Consider the following 5,847-nt stretch of genomic DNA (forward strand, 5'->3'; position numbering starts at 1 on the left):
AATTTTTTGTTGAAAGTCAAGCATGATACACTGAATTTAAAAAACTACTATACATGGGCCTTTAATAATATGATGGTAAAATGTGGGGAGGGGAAGCATTCTGTAGTCCTATGATTAGGTCTCTTGTCTTTTGGTGAGCCTGTACCCATGGGATGTGACCTTCACAGGTGCCTCTTAGATTTTTCCCCGCCTAGGTGGGACAGGTTGGCTGGAGGGGGATGGAGCTGGGTATTTCCCTTCACCCAGGTCAGTTAGGCTCTGATAAAATCTCAGTAGGTTAGGCCTTTGGTAAAATAGTTGCTTTGGTAAAATAGTTGCTCTGAAGGACAGACTTTCTTAAGAAGAACAAAATGCTCTGCTGTATTTGAAATGGATACTTTTCCCTTTACTCTGCTGAAAGCCCAAGGGGATTTTTCTCTGATATTTGCTGTGAGCACCTTCCTGGTAGAGCTCCAGGAAGTAAAACTCACAGAAGTGCAGGGCTCCCACTAGAGATTTTATCTGTCAGACTTGTCCACAATGAGCCTCCAGCAATTCATCATTTACGGCTCAGGTTTTCCTATCCCGGTAATGGTTCCATGGAGGTTTCTGCTCCACTAAGCTGTGATTACCTGTATCCACCTAATTTGTCTTTCCAGATTCAGGAGCAGTCATTTGCCCTGTGACCTCACTTCCCTGATAGACCTAAGAAGACTTGTTTATTTTTCAGTTTGTTCACATTTTTACTTGTCAGTAAGATGTAGTGGTGACTTCTAATCTGTTTGCATGCCAGACCAGAAACTAAATTCTCTTTGATGATCCAGTATTTCTTTAAACAGAGGGAAATCTGATTTCAAACTGCAGAACATGTCTCACGACTCAGTAGAGCATAGGTTCTTCTGTCTCAGCACAAAAAGCATTCAATGAGAGGCAGAGTGACAGGCATGGGAAGAGTTTATTAGGTTTGGATGCTTGTGAGAGATGCAAGCAGACAGGCAAGGGAGTGCCACGCTGAGAACTAGTGGGCTACATTTTTATAATCAAAGGAAAAGTGGGGAGGAAGATGACCACCTTCCTCCTCGTTCTTGAGTAGACATCAAGCTTCCATCATCAGTGCCTCCTCCACACTGGGCGAAGGAGTTTTTGACCCTATATGGCCCAACCAGGACTGTCATGGCACTATGGAAATGAGCAAAAAGGCAGTAACATATATTAAAATATGGTCAATCATCTCAGGTTTCAGTATAATGTCACCTTTCCCCTATATTTCTGCTTAGTACATGCAGAAAAAGCCCCTACTCAAGGATCATTCATGTGCTAACTTCAATGGGCAGGATGTAGGTCTCATTCCACCATCTTTTTATTGTTTGGGGGAATGTCTTGTGTTTCTGTTGCATGGATTTGTTAAGCAAGCCTGCTTGGTTTTGTTGCTAAGCAAGCCTACGTTCTTGAGTGATCATTAACTTAAAAGATCTCTCATACTTTATTTATGATCCCCTAGTGGGATTAACTATCTAATCACCCGCTTTGTCCCTTTACTCTGTTCCTATCACTTTGATGGCTAAAGTAGTGTTAGTCAGATAATAAGATTTTGTTGAGTGCTAACATCACTGTGCAAGGGCAGTGCAGGAGAGAGAGTACTAAATATACATTATAGAATATATCTCTTAAAGATCTCATCATCTAGTTTTCTTCCAACTCCACCAGTATAATTGTGACGCTGACGTGAAAAAAAAATTGTTTACCGATGTATTGTCTAGCTCTCCTCGCCCCATCTTTCATTCCAAAACACAAAGCAGTCTACCGTAAGAGATGGAACCAAAGATGATCAGGTAAGAAAAATGCCCCTGCATGGGCCTGTGAATGACAACACATGTGTTTAAAATGTAGCATTCTGACCATAGACACATAAACTCAGTACTTTAAAAGGACCAAATTTGGGGGATATAGGGAGGAGGGCATATGGGGATTTTCTCCACAGTGTGCCATATAAAAATTTGCTATGGGGCCTCCCTGATGGTGCAGTGGTTGAGAGTCCGCCTGCCGATGCAGGGGATGCGGGTTCGTGCCCCGGTCCGGGAGGATCCCATATGCCGCGGAGCGGCTGGGCCCGTGAGCCATGGCTGCTGAGCCTGCGCGTCCGGAGCCTGTGCTCCGCAACGGGAGAGGCCACAGCGGTGAGAGGCCCGCGTACCGCACAAAAAAAAAAAAAAAAAAAAAAAAATTTGCTATGGCTTTTAAGAGTTTAAAGATGTTGACTTAAAAAAATGCACAACTTATTGAAATGATCATGTGATTCTTAACCCCTGCTCTGTTAATATGATACATCACACTAATTGATATTGTGTATTGAATTGTCTTTGCACCCCTGGAATAAATCTCACTTCATGGTGTATGATTCTTCCAATAAAAAAAAAAAAGCACAACGTGAGAGTTCTGAGTTAAGTTTTACTTGGAGCAAAATGAGGATGGCAGCCCAGGAGACAGCATCCCACATAGCTCTGAGAAACTCCTCCAAAGAGGCAGGGGAGAAGGTCAGTATATACGTGATTTTGGTGAAGAGGGAATACATGCAATCAAGCACATTTGTTTTGTAGAAGGTTTCTGCTAGTCACGAGGAGCAGACGTCACCATGAAGGATTTTAGTGTTTTTCTAGATATGAGGAGATATAAGAATTGGGCTCATAAAATTGGCTCCTGAAAATATCTAACTATCTGAAGACCTGTTCTGCCAGTTTTTCCCAGAGCACAGAGTGCCTCATTCCTGATCTCCACCTGAACTCCTTTCAGGGGGTGTTGAAAGTCAGCAGCTGCAGCAGCGCATGATTTAATCCTTATAGAGGTAGATGGCAAGTGCCAATGGAAAATGCCAATTTGTAGTTCACAAAGAAGAGATGTATTATTTAATGCTTAGAACTAAGATACCCTAAGTGTTCCTAACCTCCAAATAATTTCAAATGCTTTATCATTGAGTGAACAAAGTAAGATACAGGACAATATGTTCAGTTTTCTATACATGTAACACTATTTAAATATGGACTTCTTTCTCTGTTTTAGTGAAGCACCAATAAACTATTCAGTACCAAAGCACATGTGAAATAGACATTCCATGTTGTAGGGATGGAAGAAAAATCTTTTCCTCTGTCCATCTCACGTTCTCCATCTGGGGCCCTGTCAATGAGACTAGCCAAAGACACAAATCAACAAGAGAAAATAAACAGAAGTTTATGCACAGGTACATGTGGGAGTAGCCAGCAATGAATAACTCAAAGTGTGGTTAGAACTCCAGCTTATATACCATCTTAGGCTAAAACAAAGGAAAAGGAGTTTGGGGTTTATGGCTGGAGGTGGGGGGGGAGGCAGTTTATGGGAAAGTGACCAAACAAGGGTTCTTTAGAAAGATTTGTTATTCAGATGCCTTCTGTGCTGATGAGAGTTATTCAGACTCCTCTTCTTCCTCCTAAGGGAGAGGGAGACCTCTTTGCAAATGGAAATACCCTTTATACATGTAAATTTCCTCTGTAAAAGGAAAACTTGTTCCTTTTAAAGCTTTTCCTATATCTGCTGGTTCTCATTGGCTATTAGCTCAAAATATGGCATATGTCAAAGAGGGTGGCATATCCTGGTATCCCACCACTATGTAGAATTAACAAAGGAAACTGTTGACAATTTCACAACCCTTGATCCCTTATCCAAACCCAGGTTTAAAAATAGTGTATGGGGCTTCCCTGGTGGCGCAGTGGTTGAGAGTCCGCCTGCCAATACAGGGGACACGGGTTCGTGTCCCGGTCTGGGAAGATCCCACGTGCCGCGGAGCGGCTGGGTCCCTGAGCCGTGGCCGCTGAGCCTGCGCGTCCGGAGCCTGTGCTCCGCAACGGGAGAGGCCACAACAGTGAGAGGCCCGCGTACCGGGAAAAAATAAAAAATAAAAATAGTGTATGGAAAGGAGAGAGGATTTAGGAAGAGAAAAATGGCGGGTGGCTGTAAGAAGCCTTAAATTAGTTTTGGAGTTCGGTTAATGCATGTGACTGAACAATCAAATTACTGAACTAACAATGTGTCCTGTGTTAACTGTACATGAGCTGAGTATTCATCCTGGAGCAGGAAAGTGAACCCTGTGGAATAAACTTTAAATGGGCAAGAGGAGGCAAATATAAAGTTTAATCACAGCCTCAGAATCCCGTGTACCCAAGGTGTCACATACATATATAATGCTTAGATGTGTGTAGAACTTCTTACACAAGAAGCTGATTGTACTGAGAGCCTGAGTGGGGGTTGTGGAGGGGAGGAGTCAACAGAGGTGGAAAAGAGAATTTTCACTATGCGTGTGTTTCTTATCAAAGCTAATTTTAGGGCTTCCCTGGTGGCACAGTGGTTAAGAATCCACCTGCCAATGCAGGGGACACGGGTTCGAGCCCTGGTCCAGGAAGATCCCACATGTCGCGGAGCAACTAAGCCCGCAAGCCACAACTACTGAGCCCGCATGCCTAGAGCCTGTGCTCCGCAACAAGAGAAGCCCTCGCACCGCAACAGAGTAGCCCCAGCTCGCCACAACTAGAGAAAACCCACACGCAGCAGCGAAGACCCCATGCAGCCAAAAATTAAATAAATGAATAAATAAATTTATTTTAAAAAAAGCTAATTTAAAAAACCGATTATTTTTCAAAAATATATCCTTGCAAATAAGTGATATTAAAAATGGATTTAAATATGTAATACAGGAAAGTAAACATTCTATAATATAAAGTTGTAGCCACTGTCATGGAGTTTTATGTGAGTTCCCAAAATTGCTCTTTATGTTACAGCTAATACCACAAGGTAAATTGTTACCAGGTAAGCAGCGAACTGACAGTTAATTCGTACATCAGGACCCACAAAATGGAGGCTGCCGCAGTGGCCTGGCCCACATCACAAATCTAAACCTAAGTCAGCCTGCACTTTATGGGAAACTCCAGTCAAGGACACCTGACACACACCAGTCACAATCCTCCAGTTCAGCTTATTCTAGAAAATAAGGGGACTTCCCTGGTGGCACAGTGGTTAAGAATCTGCCTGCCAATGCAGGAGACACGGGTTCGAGCCCTGGTCCAGGAAGATCCCACATGCCACAGAGCAACTAAGCCCGTGCACCACAAATACTGAGCCTGCGCTCTAGAGCCCGTGAGCCACAACTACTGAGCCCACGTGCCACAACTACTGAAGCCTGCGTGCCTAGAGCCCGTGCTCCGCAACAAGAGAAGCCACTGCGATGAGAAGCCTGCGCACCGAAACGAAGAGTAGCCCCTGCTCACTGCAACTAGAGAAAGCCTGCGCACAGCCAAAAATATAAATAAATTTTACAAAAAAAAATAAATTAAATTAAAAAAATAAGACCTGCTAACCTTACAAGGAAATCCCAGACCTCCCAGCCATTCATGCCCCATTGTTGCGTTGCCTCTACTAATGCTCTATAAAACTCGCTCTTGCCCCAAATCCCTCCAGAAGAGTGTTCCACTGCTTATGAGGTACTGCACCCTTCACCCAACCCCCGCAAGCCATAGATTATTTTCCCTTGAATAAAAGACATCAAGCTCATGACTAAATTGTGTTTTTTTGTCATTTGACAGAAGCAAGCTAAGCTTCTTTTTGAATGAAATTGGAATACCTACTATATTTAGCAAAACAATACTGTGCAAATCAATGTACCAATTCCGATGTTTTTCTTCTTCATAGTTAGAAAGGCTCTGACTTGAAAATACTCATTACATTAATATTAGATGCTTAGTTGAGAACTTGATCCTTCTTATCTTGTTTGGTTCCTATAGTTCACCAAGCTGTTCTGATTCCTCTTTTGGCAATATAATGTGACTCATCGGTTCCAAAATATAA

The sequence above is a fragment of the Mesoplodon bidens genome (genome assembly GCF_964165515.1).
Source record: "Mesoplodon bidens genome assembly, chromosome: 6".
In the NCBI taxonomy this organism is placed as follows: domain Eukaryota; kingdom Metazoa; phylum Chordata; class Mammalia; order Artiodactyla; family Ziphiidae; genus Mesoplodon; species Mesoplodon bidens.